The sequence below is a fragment of the Theropithecus gelada genome, chromosome 8, assembly GCF_003255815.1.
Source record: "Theropithecus gelada isolate Dixy chromosome 8, Tgel_1.0, whole genome shotgun sequence".
In the NCBI taxonomy this organism is placed as follows: Eukaryota; Metazoa; Chordata; class Mammalia; order Primates; family Cercopithecidae; genus Theropithecus; species Theropithecus gelada.
Genome location: NC_037676.1, coordinates 50,325,986 through 50,347,811, shown reverse-complemented (window position 1 = coordinate 50,347,811; position 21,826 = coordinate 50,325,986). Strand labels below are relative to the sequence as shown.

Genomic DNA, 21,826 nt, shown 5'->3' with positions numbered 1-21,826 from the left:
TCCCCCATGACCTGCAGCTCACCTGCATTCCACAAGTTCCTAAACAGCAGTTTTGGTTAACAGTTTCCAAAGACCCCTTCCTCGTGACCCTTACTCAACTCCTGCCCTAGTAGTTCCAAGACCCCCCAGACCCTGTTTGCACAACCAGCTTCCCTACCTCTCAGGCTATAAAAACCCCTACCCTCCTCCCTCAGGGCGACTTCCTCGGCCCGCACCTTTGGACTGAGGAACCTCGCCTGTGAGTCCTAATAAAAGCTATTCTCACTGCCATTTGCCTTGTGTCTTCGTTCCCGGTTCAGCTCCAGCCTCAGTTTACCCTTACAACTGCTTCTTGCTGGACAAACACAAAATAAATCTGTAACATTCCCACATCTCAGGTTTTTGTATGTGCAAAGACAACAATCATATCATTCACTCGTTCATCCATTCATTCACTCCAATACACCCACTTTAAGCAGGCTCAGTGTTAAAGGATGGGTTTACAGCAAAGAACTAGATGAGGGCCTTTTCATGGCCCAGTGGAAGATAAACAAGTGAATGAGCCTGTGAGATAAATGCTATCACTAGGATGACATCGAGTTAAGGAGGTGTATAGAAGTGTCACCTAATCCTCTCTTACCGTGTCACAGAAGCCTTCCTAGAGGAATAAACAGCTAGGCTGATGGATGATAAGAGTTAGTCAAAGAGAAGGGGATCAATTGCACAGAGGAAGCGAGTTTCCAAACATCCAGAGATGAGACAGAGCATAATGAATCTTCTCCCTTCCTCATCTAACTTTCCCAGTTCCTTCAGCCATCCCCCAAATGCCACAATTTCAGTATCCCTCACTATCTTCATCCAAATTATCAGGACATTATCTCTAGTCTGATATTGTCCCTCATAAAACAGATTCGACCATAATGGTACCATTCGGCTTCTCCAAAATGGACCTCAGTGGAGCACAACCTGGCATGAACATGGCTAACCAGGACTTGGTTAGCCTGTGTTATTTAGGGATTTTTTTAGTGTTTAACACAAGATATGTGTTACAGAGCAAGAAGCAGAACAAGGCTCCATTCAATTTTCTAATTCCCACACCTAAGGCAGCCAAAGTATTCATGATCAAATCCTTGAGAAACTTAGCACTGTCATGCGCGTCTGTGTGAAGAGACCACCAAACAGGCTTTGTGTGAGCAGCATGGCTGTTTATTTCACCTGGGTGCAGGAGGGCTGAGTCCGAAAAGAGAGTCAGCAAAGGGAAATAAGGGTGGGGCCATTTTATAGGATTTGGGTAGGCAAAGGAAAATTACAGTCAAAGGGGGGTTGTTCTCTGGTGGGCAGGAGTGGGGATTACAAGGTGCTCAGTGGGGGAGCTTTTTGAGCCAGGATGAGCCAGGAATAGGAATTTCACAAGATAATATCATCACTTAAGGCAAGGACCGGCCATTTTCACTTCTTTTGTGGTGGAATGTCATCAGTTAAGGCGAGGCAGGGCATTTGCATTTCTTTTGTGATTCTTCAGTTACTTCAGGCCATCGGGGGTATACGTGCAAGTCACAGGGGATGACATGGCTTGGCTTGGGCTCAGAGGCCTGACAAGCACTACATACAGATTTTGCTTTATGAATTACAGTGTTCAAAATAAACTACATGTGAAATAAAAATATACATTCTATACAGGTACTTCATGTGCTATCTATTGCAATTCCATAAACACTTTTCTAATTTTTTTAAAAAAAAGAAGACCTGGCACAAAAACATAATGAAACTAACATTTTAATATGGCACAGTCTATGTGTTTAACTCTCCTAATTTCAGGGTATAGGAGCTGTTTAAGTGAAGAAAAAAAATTCATAGATTATTGCACTTTAGAAATACCCATTAAGAAGCCCCTCCACACCCCAGTTTGTTCCCACTTTCCCAAGAGCACTTGCTAACTCTCATGATGATTAATAACCCCACTGTTGAGCAGAGAAAAATGTAAAAGTAGAAGAAACAGCGAGAAGAGCCCTATAGGCACTGCTTGTCCCCAGGGAAGCCATTTCTGATTTTATCTCACACGGGTCCTTGGGGACAAGAGTCAGTGGATTCGGGGAAGGGCCACAGGGAGAAGGAGACCTCCAGCTGAACTCTGTAGTAATTTTGATCAAGTGCAAATTTTCCTGGGCAGAATCTGAGGGAGTGAACAGGAAATGCAGATATGAGCACAAAAGCTTTGGCAGGCAGGGAGGGGCAAAGCCTGAAAACCCTACTTGCTTTCTCAGCAGGGAGGACAAGGCTTGCCTCAGGCAAGATCTCAGCCCTGCGTGGAGGCCTGGATGTAAATTTGGCTCTGTTGGCTGTTGTGGAAGCACAGAGGGCTGGAGTGAGATTGGCCTTGCTGGCTGCCTGGGAACTGGTTGAGGCCTGTCACTGCCAGCTTTCCCCCACTTCCCTGGTGACCTGTAAGAAGCAGCAGAGGTTGGCCGGGCGCGGTGGCTCAAGCCTGTAATCCCAGCACTTTGGGAGGCCGAGACGGGCGGATCATGAGGTCAGGAGATCGAGACCATACTGGCTAACACAGTGAAACCCCGTCTCTACTAAAAATACAAAAAAAACTTAGCCGGGCGAGGTGGCGGGCGCCTGTAGTCCCAGCTACTCAGGAGGCTGAGGCAGGAGAATGGCGTGAACCCGGGAGGCGGAGCTTGCAGTGAGCTGAGATCCGGCCACTGCACTCCAGCCCGGGCGACAGAGCGAGACTCCGTCTCAAAAAAAAAAAAAAAAAAAAAAAAGAAGCAGCAGAGGTAACAGTAATCCCCCTTGGAACATAACTCCATTGGCCTGAGAACCACTTCCCCATCCCCCCACAGTGACTGCAGTAAGCCCTCCCCAAGAAGACTCTGAGCCCAGACACACCTAAAGCTGCCCCCACCTGGTCGTCTTTCTGTACCTCCCCTGGTAGCCAAAGGCAAAAGGCGTAAACTCACGAGAGCTCTCTGGCCCTGCCCATCCCCTGAGAAACCTGAATATTTATTCACATGACCTTAGGGCAAGCTTGTATTGCCTATATTACCATAGCTGATGCTCTCTTGAAAGTGCCACCTCCTTGCTGGACCAACACACTCAAGCTGTTACAGTAACTCATAACAAACAATCCTGCTCCAAGGAAGGAAAAAACAACAGCTAATTCTACTGCCTGTAATATCCTGGCTAACCAGAGGTCCTGAGTCTATCCACATGACAACTTCACTGCTAGCATAACCAGCATTTGAGAAAACCAGCACACTAAACAAAACTACAAGCAAGGAGAACAGAGTCCACTTCACTCCCCTGCTACCTCCTCTGGAGCAGGTGCTGGTATCCATGGCTGAGAGACCTGAAGATGGATCACATCACAGGACTCTTTGCAGGCACCCCCCAGTACCAGCTTGGAGCCCAGTAGCTTTGCTGCATGGCTAGACCCAGAAGAGCAAAAGCAATCACTGTAGTTTGGCTCTCAGGAAGCCCCACCCTTAGGGTAAGGAGAAGAACACCACATCAAGGGAGTACCCCATGGGACGAAAAAATCTGAACTGCAGCCCTTGAGTTCCAGATCTTCCCTCTGACATAGTCTACCCAAATCAGAAGGAAGCAGAAAAGGAATTCTGGTAATATGACAAAACAAGGTTCTATAACACCACAAAAAGATCACACTAGCTCACCAGCAATGGGTCCAAACCAAAATGAAATCTCTGAATTGCCAGAAAAAGAATTCAGAAGATCAATTATTAAGCTAATCAAGGAGGCACCAAAGGAAAGTGAAAAATGACTTAAATAAATTAAACAAAAATACAGGATATAGATGAAAAAATCTCCAGGGAAGTAGAGATCATAAATAAAAAACAATTGCAACTTCTGGAAATGAAAGACACACTTATAGATATGCAAAATACATTGTAAAGTTTCAACAACTGAATCGAACAAGTAGAAGAAAGAATTTCAGAATTCAAAGACAAGGCTTTCAAATTAACCCAATCAGACAAAGACAAAGAGAAAAGCATCAAAAAAATGAAACAAAGCCTCCAAGAAGTTTAGGATTATGTTAAACAACCAATTCTAAGAGTAATTGGTGCTCCTGAGGAAGAAGAGAAATCTAAAAGTTTGGAAAACTTATGTGAAGGAATAATCGAGGAAAACTTCGCTGACCTTACCAGAGATCTAGACATCCAAATACAAGAAGCTCAAACAACACTCAGGGAATTCATCACAAAAAGATTATCATCTAGGCACATAGTCATCAGGTTATCTAAAATCAAGCAAAGAAATCTGTGAGGTAAAATCATCAAGTAACCTATAAAGGAAAACCTATCAGATTAACAGCAGATTTCTCAGCAGAAACCCTACAACCTAGAATGAATTGGGGTCCTACCTTTAGCCTCCTTAAACAAAACAACTATCATCCAAGAACTTTGTATCCAGTAAAACTAAGCTTCATAAATGAAGGAAAGATAAAATTTTCTTCAGACAAACAAATGCTGAGAGAATTCACCACTACAAAACCAGCACTACAAGAATTGCTAAAAGTTCTAAATCTTGAAACAAAACCTTGAAATACACAAAAATAGAACTTCCTTAAAGCATAAATCTCACAGGGCCTATAAAACAATAACACAATGAAAAAAAAAGGTATTCAGGCAGCAACTAGCACAATTAACAGAATAGTACCTCACATCTCAATGCTAATGTTCAATGTAAGTGGCCTAAATGCTCCATTTAAAAGATACAGAATGGCAGAATGAATAACAGTTCACTCAAGTACCTGATGTCTTCAAGAGACTCACCTAAAGCATAAGGACTCACACAAACTTAAGGCAAAGGGGTGGAAAAGATATTCCATGCAAATGAAAACCAAAAGCAAGCAGAAGTAGTTATTCTTATATCAGACAAAACAGACTTTAAAGCAACAACCGTTAACAAAGACAAAGAGGGATATTAATATAATGATAAAAGTACTAGTCCAACAGGAAAATATCACAATCTTAAATATACATGCACCTAACACTGGAGCTCCCAAAATTATAAAACAATTACTACTAGACCTCAGAAATGAGATATACAGCAACACAATAATAGTGAGAAGCTTAAATACTCCACTGGCAGCACTAGACAGGTCATGAAGACAGAAAGTCGACAAAGACACAGGCCAGGCACAGTAGCCCATGCCTGTAATCCCACCACTTTGGGAGGCTGAGGTGGGTGGATCACTTGAGGTCGGGAGTTCAAGACCAGCCTGGCCAACATGGCAAAACCCTACCTCTACTAAAACTACAAAAATGAGTTGGGTGTGGTGGCACATGCCTGTAATCCCAGCTATTTGGGAGGCTGAGGCAGGAGAATTGCTTGAACCCAGGAGGCAGAGGCTGCAGTGAGCCAAGATTGTGACATTGCACTCCAGTCTGGGTGATACAATGAGACCTTGTCTCAAAAAAAAAAAAAAAAGAAAGAAAGAAAAGACAAGAAAGAAAGAAACAATGGACTTAAACTATATCTCAGAACAAATATCATTAATAGATATTTACAGGACATTTTACCCAATATCTACCCAATAACTGTAGAATATACATTCCATTCATCAGCACATGGAACATTCTCCAAGACAGACCGTATGATAGTCCACAAAACAAGTGTCAATAAATTTAAGAAAATCAAAATTATATCAAGTACTCTCTCAGACCACAGTGGAATAAAATGAAAACAACTCCAAAATAAACCATCAAAACCATGCAAATATATGGAAATTAAATAATCTGTTCCTGAATGATCATTGAGTCAACAATGAAATTGCAATAGAAATTTAAAAGTTCTTTGAACTGAATGATAATAGTGACACAACCTATCAAAACCTCTGGGATACAGCAAAAGCTGAGCTAAGAAGAAAGTTCATTGCATTAAACACCTACATCCAAAAATCTGAAAGAGCACAATCCAAGGCCACACCTCAAGGAGCTAGAGGAACAAGAACAAATGAAACCCAAACCCAGCAGAAGGATAGAAATAACAAAGATTAGAGCAGAACTAAATGAAATTGAAACAAACAAACAAAAAAAATAGAAAAGATAATGAAACAATAAGGTGGTTATTTGAAAAGGTAAACAAAATTGATAGACCATTAGTGAGATTAACCAAGAAGAAAAGAGAGAAGATCCAAATAAGCTCAATTGAAATGAAATGGGAAATATTACAACTGATACCACAGAAATACAAAAGATCATTCAAGGCTACTATGAACACTTTAACATCCACAAACTAGAAAACCTAAAGAAGAGGAATACCTATCTGGAAATATACAACCCTCCTAGATTAAACCAGGATGAAATAGAAACTCTGAACAGACCAATAACAAGCAGTGAATTAAAATGGTAATTTTTTTTTAAAAGTCCAGGACAGATGGATTTGTTGTCACACGCTGAGACAGAATTGAGGACACAGACACATGTGGGTGGGTTGAGATGTGGAAAGTTTAATAGAAGACAGGAGAGAGGAGAGCAGCTCTTTGCAAAAGAGAGACGGATGTCCAAAAAAAGGGGGAGGCAACAGACTGCAGCAGATTTTATAGGCAGGCTGGAAAAGGTGGTGTCTGATTTACATAGGGCTTACATATTGGTTCAATCAGATATGACGTCTACATAGTGTGTGGGGAAGGCCGGTTGCCCCACCCAAATTGTCTTATGCAAATAAGCTTTCCGTTGATCAGTGTCATCTTGTCTGCTCCTTTACAGTACACGTAGCTGGCAGAGAAGGGAAGATGGAGCCACTATTTTCAAAATGCCTAGTCCTTAGTTCCTGCTGGCATTCACTTGTGCAAGCTCCCAGCTTGCAGGCTGTTCTTTCTTAGAAAATGATTTGGAGCTGTTTTTAATTAAAAAGAAAAGCCTTAGCAAGGACTCCCATGCCCTTGCTATCTGCCTAAGTAATTCCTTCTTAGCTCCTATATCATTCTCTTCTCTGGAGTGGTAACCCTAACTGCTGTTAGTGGGTATTGGGTGATGACTCTTTCTAGCTACTTCCTGCTGAAAAGGGGTATTGTGTGAGGAACCACAGCTAGGACTTCTCCTGGAATCGATCTAAGGGTCCTTGGAAGAAAGGTGTGTCCATGTATGGCTCAGTGTGCAGCACCATCTAGTTTGATTGCTTCTAGGCAAGAGGAAATAATTCGAGTTATAGTATTGAGTAGACAAGTTCCAAACATTAATATAAAATATATGAGCAAGAGGGGGCTTAATGAAGCTAACCAGTTCCACAGTGAAGACTGGAATTTATTAAAGAGGGATTGTAGTCATCCAGGGCTGGAGCCTGCATTTTCTCTTAATCTGTCAATGATTTTCACTTGACCTTTAAGCACCTGTAGGTTTTCTTCAACTTGACTAGAGGTGTTGATCCAGAAGCAGCATGTTTCATGTAAGACTGCACAGGTACCACCTACCTCAGCTATAAGGACATCCAGGGCCCATCTATTCTGTGTTACTGCTGAGCCTAAAGAGTCTATGGATTGATTTTGTGCTTCTATGACTCCTACTATTGCCTTCCATCTGGATTGCATCATAATAGAAAAGTACTGGCCTTTCAAAGAGAGGAATACCAGCAAATCAGAAGAGGCCTCTGGTTATAGAATTCCCCATCCATAGTCTTTCTAAGATGGGATTGTCATGTGCATGTCCTCCCCAATCTTCTCTTTCAGTTAAATTTCCGTATGAGAGTATGGAAATGATAGATCTCTTTGTTCGGCATGTCTGAGATAGTGCACTTTCTAAAAGAGAACCTAGGTTAGGAATATCCCCAGATGATGCAGCCATGTCAGTAGAATTTAAAAATAATAGTTTGGAGAACATTGCTACTATAGTGCATGTTCCTTAGTGTTATTGAACTGAGGAAACCATTTGGGACAGACCCAGCAATTAGTCTTGTTGTACAAATGGGCAATGACTGATACTGTAAGTGCTAAAGGGTGTGATGTAATCACTAAATCCAATAAAAAGTCCTTGCAGACTCAGTGATAGTAAAACTTTCATGCTTCCTCTTTGTTGGTAACTATTATCCCTGTTATAAGGATAATAATTAAGCAAAATACTGTGTCCGGATTTGGTTCCTTCTTGGTCTTGCTGACTTCAAGAATGAAGCTGCAGACCTTTGCAATGAGTGCTACAGCTCTTGAAGATGGTGTGCCTGGAGTTTGTTCCTTCAGATGTGTCCAGAGTTTCTTCCTCCTGGTGGATTCATGGTCTTGCTGACTTCAAAAATGAAGCCACGGACCTTTGTAGTGAGTGTCACAGCTCTTAAATGTGGTGTGGACCCAAAGAGTGAGCAGCAGTAAGATTTATTGTGAAGAGTGAAAGAACAAATCTTCCACAGCATGGAAGGGGACCCAAGCAGGTTTCTGCTGCTGGCTGGGGTGGCCACCTTTTATTATTTGTCCCTACCCATGTCCTACTGATTGGTCCATTTTACAGAGTGCTGATTGGTGCGTTTACAATCCTTTAGCTAGACAGAAAAGTTCTCCAAGTCCCCACTTGACCCAGGAAGTCCAGCTGGCTTCAACTTTCAATCACCCCTCTAAACAGGACACCCCAACTGCTGTTGGGAATTGGGCAATGACTGTGTAGCAACTTCCTGCTGGATAGGGGTGAAGAAGGGGCCCTGCAGTGGTAGTATCTTCCAGAGGGGAACTGTCTAGGCCAGCCAAAGGGCCAGTAGGTCAATCCAGGGGTCCTCAGTAAAAGTCATTAGTTGAGCTCATTTGGGGTTCCATTTGTAAGACCATCTGTAGCTTGATGGCCTCAATCCTAGAGGAAACAAATTTGACAAGGAGGTTAAAAATACAAGGCCCAAAGGCAAGTAATAGCAAGATGGCTGTCACGGGACCTAGAAAGGGGAGAAGTCATGTCACCCAACTCCAGAGGTTGGTATAAGAGTTTGAAAGATGCTGTCTGATTTCAGAAGCCTTTTCCTGTAAACACAGGGTGGCATCTCTTACTATCCCTGACTGGTTAGTGTAAAAACAACACTCTTCCCCTAAGAAGGTGGTGAGTCCTCCTTTCTCAGCAGTAAGGAGGTCTAGGCCTCAGTGGTTTTGGAGAGTCATTGCTGCCAAAGAGCCTATTTGGGATTGTAGAGTAAGGATAAATTTCGTTATTTCTTGCAAACTATCTAAGAGGTAAATATAGGTTGAAGTTTTCCACATAAGAAGAATATGCCTTGGCTTTGTAGATAGAAATTTACCCTGGCTTTCAAAGGAATAGGATATACTTTTTTTTTCTTTACTTTTTCTATCTCTCTCTCTCTCTCTCTTTGACTCCTTCTTTGTCTCTGTCTCTTCCTCTCTCTCTCTCTGTCTCTTTCTCTCTTTTCTTTCTGCTAGTCTTTCCCTGCCTCTGCCAGCCACTTATGCTGCTGTTCTCCCCTCTCCTTCCCCTTTTTGATGGATTTGGCAGTGTAAGACTGCCACCTCCTTGGGTTTTTGCACTGCATGTAATAACTCCATTATTTCCTTGTGGTATTTAATGGGGTTCCCCCAGAGATTAGGAACTCCCTTTCTTTCCATATTGCAGCATGGGCATGTAGGATTAGATAAGCATACTTGCTATCTGTATACACATTTATTCTTTTTCCCTTTCCCAGTTCTAAGGCTTGGGTAAGTGCTACTAGTTCTGCTAACTGGGCGCTGGTCCCTGGGGAAAGAGGCTTACTTTCCAGTACTGTTACATCACTAACTATGGCATAACCTGCCCTTCGTATCCCATTCTCCACAAGTGAACTTCTATCAGTATATAGGTTAAGGTCAGGATTAGCTAAGGGGACTTCTAAGAGATCCTCTTGGGTGGCATAAGTCTGGGCTATAATTTGTTGCAGTCATGCTTGACTGGTTCATCATCCTCTGGGAGAAAAATGGCAGGGTTGAGGGCTGCACATGTGCATATTTGAAGCACCAGTCCCTCAAGGAGTAGCGCCTGGTATCTAAGCAGGTGGTTTGTCTGATAGACATAAACTTCTTTTGGCACCTAGTATTCCATTTAGGTCATGAGTAGTCCAGACAGTGAGATCCTTTCCTTGTATTACTTTGATAGCCTCTGACAATAAGATGGCCACCACCACAACTACCCGTAAACAGTGAGGCCAGCCTTTTGCTACTATAACAATATCCTTACTTAGGTAAGCCACTGGTTGTGGGGTTGTCCCACGAGTCTGAGAAAGGACCCCAAAAGCTATTCCTGCTCTCTCTGTGAAGCATAAAGATAAGTTTTGTCCCGTGAGAAGGCTTAAGGCTGGAGCTTGAGCTTGTTCCTTCCAATGCCCAGGCTTCAGGGTTGATTCCCTTCTCAAGCAGGGGACAGCAAATGAGTAACTTTTTCCCCATATTCATGTGGATAACAGCTCCAGCTGTGGCTAACATATCCCTCCCTAATAAGGGTATGGGACTTTCAGGCATAACAAGAAAGGCATGTGAAAAGAGCAAAGTCTCCCAATTACAACTAAGAAGGTGGGAGAAATACCTGGTTACAGGCTGTCCCAGAATTCCTCAGATGGTAACGGACCTTGAGGACAGCTGTCTGGGACAGGAGATTAACACTGAGAAAGCTGCGCCAGTGTCCAGGAGGAAGTCAATTTCCTGGACCTCTATGGTTAAACTTACCCGGGGCTCAGTGACGGTGATGACATGAGCTGGCTCTTGCCCCGGACACCCTTAGTCCTGTTGTCGGATCATCTGGTTGGGGACTTCTAGCCCAAAGAAACTTTGTCCTCTGGGGCAGTGCGCCTTCCAGTGATTACCTCGGCATAGTGGACACGGGCGAGGGGGGCAGCTTATTTCTTGTTGGACAATCTTTTTTTAAGGTGTCCTTGCAAACCACAATGGTAACAAGCCCTACTGGGTGATTAGCCTGCTCCATTTTCTGTCCTCTCTGAATCACCAAGGTTTGTTTGTCTGAGAGCCATGACTAAGGCTGTAGCCTTTCTCTGATCTCGCTTTTCCCTTTCAGCCTGTTCCTCTTGGTCCCTATTATAGAACACTGAGGTTGCCAGGTTTAATAATGCCTCCAAATTTTATTCAGGGCCCAGGGCTCACTTTTGGAGCTTTCTCCTGATATCTGTGGCTGATTGGGTAATAGACTTATCTTTTAGGATCAAATGACCCTCGAGTGAGTTGGGTGACAGGGGAGTATATTTTCTTAAGCTGCTCAAGGAAGGCAAAAGGATTTTCTTCCTTTCCCTGAGTTATGGTGGACATGATTGAATAATTCATGGGCTTTTTCCTAATTCTCCTTAGTCCTTCTAGAACACAGGTCAACAGATGTTTGCAACTCCAATCCCCGTGATCTGAGTCGAGGTCCCAGTGGGGATCCATACTGGGGATGACTTGCTGACTGGTAGGGAATTTGTCCCTTTCTTCGGCTCTCATTCTATCATTTACTTGACTAAGATACCAGATATCTCCAAACTCTCCGGCTGCAACTAAAGCTGCATTCTTTTCACTAAAGGCCAGGGTTTGATCTAACAATAGTGTGACATCTCTCCAAGTGAGATCGGAGGTTTGCCCTAGACCCTGTAGGACATCTATGTACCTATCAGGATCATCTGAAAACTTTCCCAGGTCTGCCTTGATCTGCTTTAAATCAGAGAGGGAGAAGGGGACATGTAGGTTGGGCCAAATGCTCCTCCCCCTACAGCTTGAAGGGGACATAACCAATAGCCAAGGGGTTTTTGTTGTCCCTTGGAGATTTCTTTGCTTGTTTCCTTCTGGGTGGGGAAGATTAGAGGAGGCTTATCATTAACAGGAAAGGGAGCTATAGGGAGGCTAGGATATGGGGGTAAGCTAAGAGGTCCTCTTGTGGGATGCAAATTGCAAGTTTTACATAATTGTGGATTCTCCTTCAATGAAAAGAAAGCTTGGACATAAGGTATTTCACTCCATTTGCCTTCCGTCTTACAGAAAAGGTCAAACTGCAGGATAGTATTGTAATTTATACTTCCCTCAGGTGGCCATTTTTCCCCATCAGGGAGAGAATACTGGGGCCAGGCCATACTGCAGAAAAAAATGAGCTGCTTCTTTTTCAGGGTTTGTGGGTCAAATTGGTCCCAAGGACTTAGGGTGCATTTCAAGGGTGAGCCTGTTGATGCCTGAGTGCTTCCTATCTGAAAGAAAAAACTGTTCCCAGTTTTGGTTTGTCCACCTCCCCCCACCCCACCCCCCAATAACCTAAATGGTCCCTGGAACCTGCTGATTGGAATAGTTGCGCTCACTGATGCAGCAGCAGAAACCCTGCTTGCCCAAGAACCCGCAACAGTCTCTGGACCCTGCTGATCAGAATAATTGCGCTCACTGACGCAGCAGCAGAAACCCCAGTTTTCCTCTTACACCACAAAGAGGACTGAGGAAGGTTGGATTTAGTAGCCCTTACCGACACATTCTTGAAAACCTGCACCCTTGCCTGTCCTCCTTGATCACAAAGAGGACTGAGAAAAATCAGATTTAGTTTCCCTTACCAACACATTCTCAAAAATCTTAGAGTCCTAAGCATTCTCCTGTTAGTATTAGGACCTTACCCCTGTCCTATAAAGATGTTATGCCCCAAAAATGAAGTGAAGGGCCATACCCTGAGGGAGGGAAGGGATTTTCAGTGTTGGAAGAGTGACACCTTCGGTCCTCACTTATATTAATAGGAAGGATATAATTTCTGAGGCTCTCCATATCCTAGCTTCAGGAATAGCTTTTGTTAGGCCTGCTTGTCTGAGGAGGGATCCTAAAAGGATAGTTGGTCTCCCCACCCAATGGGGCTCTGGGCAAAAATTATGTCTTTCTAATTGGTGAGCCCAGGTGCCTAAAGAAAGGAACAGAGGTCATGTGCATGGCCTCTGTAAGTACACAGTCGTTTCCAGTAGACCCTGAGACTACGGTTCTGCTTGCATTCTCGGGGGTCAGTGTCGGTCTTGGGTCTGGCCATGCCTGAACCTGCAAAGTCTGCACCAGCTCCCAAGAAGAGCTCCAAGAAAGCTGCCACCAAAGCCCAGAAGAAAGACGGCAAGAAGCGCAAGCTCAGCCACAAGGAGACCTACTCCATCTACATGTACAAGGTGCTGAAGCAAGTCCACCCCGACACCGGCATCTCGTCCAAGGCCATGGGCATCATGAACTCCTTTGCCAACGACATCTTCTAGCGCATCATGGGAGAGGCGTCCCACGTGGCGCACTACAACAAGAGCTCCACCATCACGTCCTGTGAGATCCAGAAGGCCCTGCGCCTGCTGCTGCCCGGCAAGCTGGCCCAAGCACGCCTTGTCCCAGGGCACCAACGTGGTCACCAAGTACACTGGCTCCAAGTGAGTCCCGGCTGCTTGACTCCAAAGTCTCCTTTCAGGGCTACTTAACCCCCTCAGTGAAAGAATCTTTCTTGTGCTGTCAGTCCCAGTTTATATTTTTGGCTTCCCGTCTGCTTAACTTTTGGAGAGCACACAACTCCACCAAGCACAGATAACTATATTCTTTTCACATAGGCATTGTTGTAAGTAAGCTTACATAGATTGATAGTGGTATCTTACTATGGTATAGATATGCTGGGGTTTGCCTTAGGGGCTGCTCTTGAAACTCTCTTTGTTCTGCCTATGTACCCGTGAATATGTGCCCAGCAAATTGTTTCCTGGTTAGAAATGCAGTGTTAATTTTGATAAGCTTATGTAAGATCAAATTGTCTATATGAACAAAGGTTGGGTCTGCTCTTCAGTGGTAAAATGAAGGTAGAGATTAAATACATTGTGTGCTCTCAGATGTGTACTTAAAAGGGAATAAATAGTTCAACTTTTATTTAAAAAAAAAAAAAAGAAAGAAAGAAAGAAAGAAAGGAACAGAGTCCTGAGGTTTATACTAGAAATCATTCTTATAGGAGAAACTAGAAAAGCACCAGAGACAGGGAGTGGTTTTTAGAAGATGGACTAGCTTCGGAGAAGAGAAGCGAGAGGAAGTTTGTTTCACAGGCATTAGGACCCAGGAGGCAAGGGTCAGAATAGATAGGATAGATGGGAGAGTCTTGATTGGGTGACATGACTTTGAGAGTTCCGCTCATGGCTACAGAGGCAACCAACTTTTTGTCGGGACCCCGGAGCTGAATGGCTTTCCTCTCTGTCGACCCTCGACTCAACCCCAAAATGCAAGAAAAGTGGAAGCTGGTTCCAGGCAAACCAACACTCCCAACTGTGAAGAGTCCTTTCCCAGAAACCTGACACCTTTGTCTTTAGTCCGGCAGCCACGCTAGTCGCTTTTAACTGGCGACAGGTGCCTGGTATTTAGCCCCCAAATTCTAAGGAAAAATAGGACAGAATAGCAAGTGAAAGGGGTCCAATGATACTTAGCGCTTGGCGATTGTCCTTTCGTGGTCACCAAGATGTGTCCCATCTGGGTCACCAAGACATGTCTGGAGTTGGTTCTTTCCAGTGGGTTCTTGGTCTCATTGACTTCAAGAATGAAGCTGTGGACCTTTGCAGTGAGTGTTACAGCTCTTTAAAGATGGTGTGTCCGGAGTTTGTTCCTTCAGATGTGTCCAGAGTTTCTTCCTTCCATTGGGTTCGTGGTCTCGCTGACTTCAAGAATGAAGCCACGGACCTTCACAGTGAGTGTTACAGCTCTTAAAGGTGGTGCAGACCCAAAGAATGAGAAGCAGCAAGCTTTACTGTGAAGAGCAAAAAAACAAAGCTTCCACAGCATGGAAGGGGACCTGAGCAGGTTGCTGCCACTGGCTGGGGTGGTCAGCTTTTATTCCCTTATTTGTCTCCACCCACATCCTGCAGATTGGTCCATTTTACAGAGTGTTGATTGTTCCATTTTACAGAGTGCTGATTGGTGTGTTTACAATCCTTTAGCTAGATTCAGAGTGTTGATTGATGCATTTTTACAGAGTGCTGATTTGTGCATTTACAATCCCTTAGCTAGACACAGAGCACGGATTGTTGAGTTTTTACAGAGTACCACTTGGGGCATTTACAATCCTTTAGCTAGACAGAAAAGTTCTCCAAGTATCCACTTGACCCAGGAAGTCCAGCTAGCTTCAACTCTCAATACTACAGCAATGGAAACTCTCTGTCAAATAATTCAGTTAGAAGATGCTACTATGTATAGTTCTACTACAAATAATAGAGTTATAGCAATTCCTGCAAGGGTGAGGTAGTAGATTATTTACATCTAAAATTTTACCTGCCAACATACAGAATTTCCCTTTGGGGTTCTATGAAGTTCCTTGGCTTTATTTTCCCAAACAAAGAAACCTCTGGGTTATGTGCACCCTACTCACTTTTATTACCTGGCAAAAATTGCAGAATAATTGCCCAGAAGTAGCATATTAATTCAGATTTTTACATTACCCATCCCTTTTTGTTTCTTTCAAGCTGCAGAAGATAACCACTTGATTCACAGGAATAAGCAGAGTTAGTCTAAAATGTAGGCCAAAATCTTAAAAACAATTAATAAGACTAGGACTTAATGACAAATGTATATATAATAAGCTTTGGAACATAATTTCTCTCTCCAGTCCTCCTTTTTGGTTAAAACAAATTATGATAGGATCATGTCATTTGTAGAATAAACTTTAGCCTTATACTTGGCCTGATCGTTTGCATAAAGTGCAGCAAGAATGTTTAATTCAACATAGGCCTTTTTAAATGGCTTTGATAGAATGCCATTCCACAAGGAATCTCAAATAAGACCTTTTAAAGCCAAGCTCAGCCATGGGTTTTTATCCTCAAATACCTGTGAATTGGGTGATCCTTTTCTCTTAAGGTCCCAAGATAAACTGGGAGCTCCTGGACCTGTTAGAAAGTGATATTCTTGGCCAGGCATGGTGGCTCAGGCCTGTAATCCCAGCACTTTGAGATGCTGAGGTGGGAGGATCATGAGTCAAGAGATCAAGACCATCCTGCCCAACATGGTGAAACCCCATCTCTACTAAATACACAAAAAAGTTAGCCGGGTGTGATGGTGCGCACCTGTAATCCCAGTCACTTGGGAGGCTGAGGCAGGAGAATTGCTTGAACCCAGGAGGTGGAGGTTGCAGTGAGCCGAGATCGTGCCACTGCACTCCAGCTTGGTGACAGAGAGAGACTCCATCTCAAAAACAACAACAACAACAACAAACGATATTCTTTACTGACCACCAGTTAGAAACCCTGTGCAAGGACTGTGTACGAAAGATATGAGGCCAGTTCTCTCCATAGGGCTTTTATTGGCTCTGCAAGTTGAGATTGACTCCTTAAAGGGAAGCATACACTTCCAGTCAAAGCCTTGATGAAATAACCAGTTTTCACAATTGTGTCCTCTTGGAAAAAAAGAAAATGGATTCCTATTGCATTGCTGCAAACTACTATATTGCCATAAGTTAAGCATACTCACAGATAGTTTCAAAATTCTAGCAGAACCAGGCAGAGAGAAACAAACGTACTCCAAAATTTTTTCACAGGAGTATATCTTACTTGGTTATTAAAGGCCATAAACAGTTCAAAATAAGTTTCCTCAACTCTGAAAAATGAAACAAGGATCAGCAATATTTCAAGCAAAAGTCAAAAAGGTTGCTTTAACTTTCTGAGTGCAGTCCATTTCATTAACTCTTGTTTTGCTTGACATACATGAACATTTCAGTTCTTCATGAGTCCCATACATTCTTTATTTCAATGTTACAATCTTCAAAGCTATTAAAAACCCACATTTGAGAATACCTGGTTAGGTCATTAATATAGCTTGATTGTAACTCATCTTTTGAGAAAGAACAAACCAAGACAACAATTGTCTGTGAATGACAAAATTTCCAGGGTAGTTACAGTTAAAAGCATGACTGACAAAGGACTTTAGTTATCTCTGTGGCTTACGATAACTTTACCCTTAATTATGATTGATAGCATATATTCAGACCTTAGAATTTTAGAAACCCCATACAATTTTAGAAAATATATTAGTATTATTCACCAAAATATAACCTAAAGAAGATTGGACACCTTTTGAGCAATTCCATGTAACTAAACACATCAAATAATCCTGTTCACCTCTTCTCTAGATGTTTCAGAGGTCCTCTTAGCCATCTAGAAAGCCAGGAATCAGGAAAGACAATTTTGAAACTTGGAGTTTGATTTTGGGATGATGAAATAGAATTCCAAATTGCCATAAATTATTTGTTTTGCCAAAATGATGACTCAAAAGGCAAAAACCTTTCATTAGCCTTTACTATTACATGAAAATCCTGTTCAAAGCCAAATTTTAGCCTTGCATTAATTTCATTAATTTAGTAATATTAACTTCAAACTGTTTAAATGAAACCTTATAGACAATTCCATCTAATCTTTTCTTTTTTTTCTCTTTCTTTCTTTTTTTTTTTTTTTTTTTTTTTTTTGAGATGGAGTCTCACTCTGCCGCCCAGGCTGGAATACAGTGGCATGATCTCGGCTCACTGCAAGCTCTGCCTCCCACGTTCATGCCATTCTCCTGCTTCAGCCTCCTGAGTGGCTGGGATTACAGGCCCCCGCCACCACGCCCAGCTAATTTTTTGTATTTCTTGTAGAGATGGAGTTTCAACGTGTTAGCCAGGATGATCTATATCTCCTTACCTCATGATACACCCACCTTGGCCTCCCAAAGTGCTGGGATTACAGGCGTGAGCCACTGCACCCAGCCAAAGTGCTTATTTTTCTTTAAGCCAATCAATTAGAGCTCTTTTTATAGACATTACACACTACACATATATAGTGACACAAACAGAAGGTTCAGCATTTGTAAGATTTGTCATTTGCCAGTTTCTTAACTGGATTATTGGCTTCAGGTTGGAGCCCTTGGAGAAAAAGGGCCAGGAAGGCATGCATTTCTAGGGCATAATAAACAAGCACAGCTGAAGGCAAAGACAGATCCCCAAAATTAAGGTTGCCATTTTATACTGGATTTGGGATCCCCTAAAGGAGGGAGATACTATGGGAGAAGACAGAGCAGTGCTTCTACCATGCATTTCATTGCAAGGCAACCCAAAGCCAATCAGCTTATTTTGTAATCAGCCCATCCTCCATGGGAGTCTCATCTCACAGTGGGGAGTGGAAATGTTTCCATATCTTTCAGGTGGCCAAGAGCATGCTTCTCTGATTTACAACTACTGTTAGCCATCCCTTAAAGTGTATTTCTTACCTTGTTATTACACAAAGCCCTCTCCTAATGTGGATTAATTTTATACCCCCCAAACTCCAAACGGACAGATAACAATGCAAAACAAAACAGACCCTTTGATTTTGAGAGGGAACTATCCACTTTTAATTTCTGGGGTTTTATGAGGAAAACAGAGGGTTTTTTTTTCCCAAAACGGAATCTGTGGTGCCTCCTACATTACGAGTGGCAAGAAAAAAAAATGGAGAAAAATAATTCTGTCAACTGAGAAGAAAAAAGCCTTTTTCCAGAAAAACAAGATCCAAGAAGAAAAACACATAAAGGCATTTTAAATATACCTATAACTTGAATATCCACTTTTAATTAAGCTGAGAAAACCCTTTTAAATCCCTTATTACTCGACTTTAGCCACACCAAGCAGTTAAGATCTTTGGCTTTTGAAATTTATAAAAAGTAACCTACAGGTGAAACCAACAAACCTTAATTAAGTTATGACTTAACCATGAGTATACAAGAGATTTTCAAAGGGGTGATAAGCAGTTTTTGAGACTGTCATTGCAAAATTGTGACTGAGATAGTGAATGAGATCTGATCCAACCAACTCTATTTTGTTTCTAGCCCCCAAGCTGTCCTTGCCCATCCCTGGGTGTAGGCCAAACCAACTTTGGGAGGAGCCTGGTTTACAGTGTAGTCTAAAACAAAGATAATAACAGTCCCTTCTTAAGATACACTTCCCTGTTGCCTGGGGACCAGACCAAGAAACTAGCCACAAGATTAGAAACCATGGCCTAGGAGTCACGCAGCTAGAGCCTACAAGATTTTGACCCTCTCTAAACTGCTCTCAAGAGGAGTGCTTAAGATATTTTGTAAACCCTGCCCTTGATGGATCAGCTGACACCACTCAGATTGATAAACTGGCTTATCTGATTTTATGGCCCTCACCCAGGAACTCACTTAGCACGAGAAAACAGCCACCACTGTAAAATGGCAGAGACTAAAAATAGTATTCCTATATGGCTACAGGTCATGTTCACAAATACATGAAACAAGGTGGAGGCCTATAGCCATGTTCATTAATGACCATTTTGCTGGGCTGGCTTGAACAGCAGGCTTATGGGGTCCTTGGTCTGCATCCTAACCTAAAATACCCCTTCTTTTGACAAAACTGTGCAGAAAGACACACAAAGCACTTGAGATTGGCTACAGCTTAAGACCAACCTCACAAATCCTTTTTCATTAATTAAAATTTTACAAAGAATATACAAGAATCCTTATTATCCTTTTTACCACTTTGCACAGGGAGAGAGAAGCCAAAAGCTTCATTAGTTAATGAAAAAAAAAAAAAAATAGAAAAAATCTTGTACCCTTTTGTTGGCATGTCAGGCTTCTGAGATTCCCTTCCTGCTAGCTCAATTCTAAGCCAAGTATTTTAAGGTTTGGGGAAATTAACTTTTCCTAGTTTGGAGCAACATTATAAAAGAAGAGATAGGAGCCATTTTAAACTGTCAAAGAAAGAAAAACACCATAGAAAGATCTGGGAGTTCCAGTTATGGTTATCAACAGGTACTCCCTCTCTTCCTATTGAGAATGGTGTTTCCCCTATTTGTTCACCTTCCCTATATTCTCTTTTCCCTTTTTGCCTATTATACGAGGCATATTGCTCATCTCCAAATTTCTCTGCTGCCTACAGTGCTGCCTGCTTCTTAGCTGTGGTTAGGGTTTGGCTTAAGAGCAGCATGACATCCCTGCATGAGAGGTCAAATACCTGAGTTAAATTTTGGAAGGCTTCTATACACCTAACAGAGTCATCAGAAAATCAGTCTAAGTTTCCCTTTACTTCCCTAAGATCCTGCAATGAAAATGGAACTTGAAGGGGCCCCAAGTAAGGGGGATCTTCGGATGATTCCCCTGGAAGTTGTTTCTCTCATTTTGGGGAATTATCCTCTTTGGGTTTTCCCAATATGATTGCTAAAAGGGCTGGGTTGATTTTGTAATGCCTGCACAAGGTCTAGTAAGAAGGCCATGCCTTTGTGTAAAATAAAATGAGCCACTTTTTCTTTCAACTCTCAGGGTCAAAGGAGTCCTTGTGCTTCAGAATGCACTCCAGAGGAGCACAGACTGAGGATGGTACTCATCTAGAAAGAGAAGCAAGAAAAAGGCATCCCTTTAATCTCCTTTCTTTTGGTGTGACCCAGAGTGGAGAGGAAGACAGTGGGAGCGTTCCCATGCTGTTTTCCTTCCACCGTTCCTGAGTCCTGGCACCTTGTTGAACGTGCCGCCCATAGTTGCAGGCATGACCCCCAGCCATGGAGCCAGAGGAACTAATCGATTGGGGCTAGTCACACTCACCTAAGTGGCTCAGTCCTCTGCCTGTGATTTCCCTTTCACTTCTAGACTTGTGTGACCTGCCTGGCTCCCAAAAAACTGGATCTCAAGAAAATCCATGTAATAGTTGGACAAGGCCCCTTTAATAGAGGGGGTGTCCTAAATTGAACTCTGTATCCTGCTATTATGGCCCCTGCTGAAGCATTTACCCTTAGATAATTGTTCCGGTTAACTACTGAACTGAAAATCACCTTACTAATTACCACTCTAATTCGAGGCAGAATAGGTGCCTTAAAAGAATATAGCAACTGAATGACCGTTTTCCTGCCGATGGGACAGTGTCAATACTAAAATTTGGCTTTGGAGAATATTTTACCCCTAATTGTTGAAGGCAGAATTTTCCTGTTTACAGAAGCAGCATGAAGCCTGTTTTCTAGTAGAGAAGAACAAAAAGAGGAGAGAATTGGGAAGCTAGGGTGTTTCAGTGAAGGACCAACAATGTGCCTCATGAAGAGGATCCCTATTCCACTAGGTGGCGCTGTTGACCTTAAAACACCATGTGCTCGCCAGACCAAGGGCAGAGAGAGACCTGGAAATGCCTTGTGCTCTCCAGACCAAGGGTAGAGGGAAAGGTTCACCGTGGGGAGAAGGAAACTCTGTTCCTAGAAAATCACAGACACCTTCCCTTGAGCTATATTCCCATTCTCTGATCTTACCAACAAGATTACTTCCCTGAACTGTAAAACTTCCCACACATTGCATATACAAAAAGGATAAGAGATATGATGGTCATGGTCAGGAAAGGAGGAAATTATTATAGGAAAGTTGGAGATCCTGTTGCCAACACCCCATCAAGGCAGTTGGAGGCTGCCAGTCTAGAAACCTCTGGATAACACCAGAGGGTAGCCCCAGTCAGAAATCCTCAGTTGCCCCAGGACTTCTTCCAGCCCCACGTGATGGCTAAGCCCTCTGTGAAAGGTCTAAAACAGAGGCTGAGAGCCTCAGAATGAAAGGACAGAGTTGGAGTCTGCTACCTTACTCACCATTTTGATGAATGTTGTACCTTGGTATCCCAGCCAAGCCTCCATTATGAAGTGGCTACACTGGAGTATATACCCTGGGGTTCATTGTCACACACTGAGAAAGAATTCAGTACACAGACACATGTGGGTAAGTTAAGGAATGGAAAGTTTAATAGACAGAAGAAAGGAGAGAGGAGAGCAGCTCCTTGTAAAAGAGAAACAGACATCTGAAAAAGGGGGAAGGTGGTGGACTGTGACAGATTTTATAGGTAGGCTGGAGAAGACAGTGTCTGGCTTATATAAGGCTCACACATTGGTTTGATTAGGTATGACATCTACATAGTGTGTGAGGAACGCTGGCCACCCACCC

The 21,826-nt window shown here is 42.8% G+C and overlaps 1 pseudogene; it reads left to right on the top strand.

The window, feature by feature from the left end:
* The first annotated feature begins 12,918 nt into the window (after nucleotides 1-12,918).
* On the top strand, nucleotides 12,919-13,312 carry LOC112630346 (annotated as a pseudogene).
* Nucleotides 13,313-21,826: the final 8,514 nt, after the last annotated feature.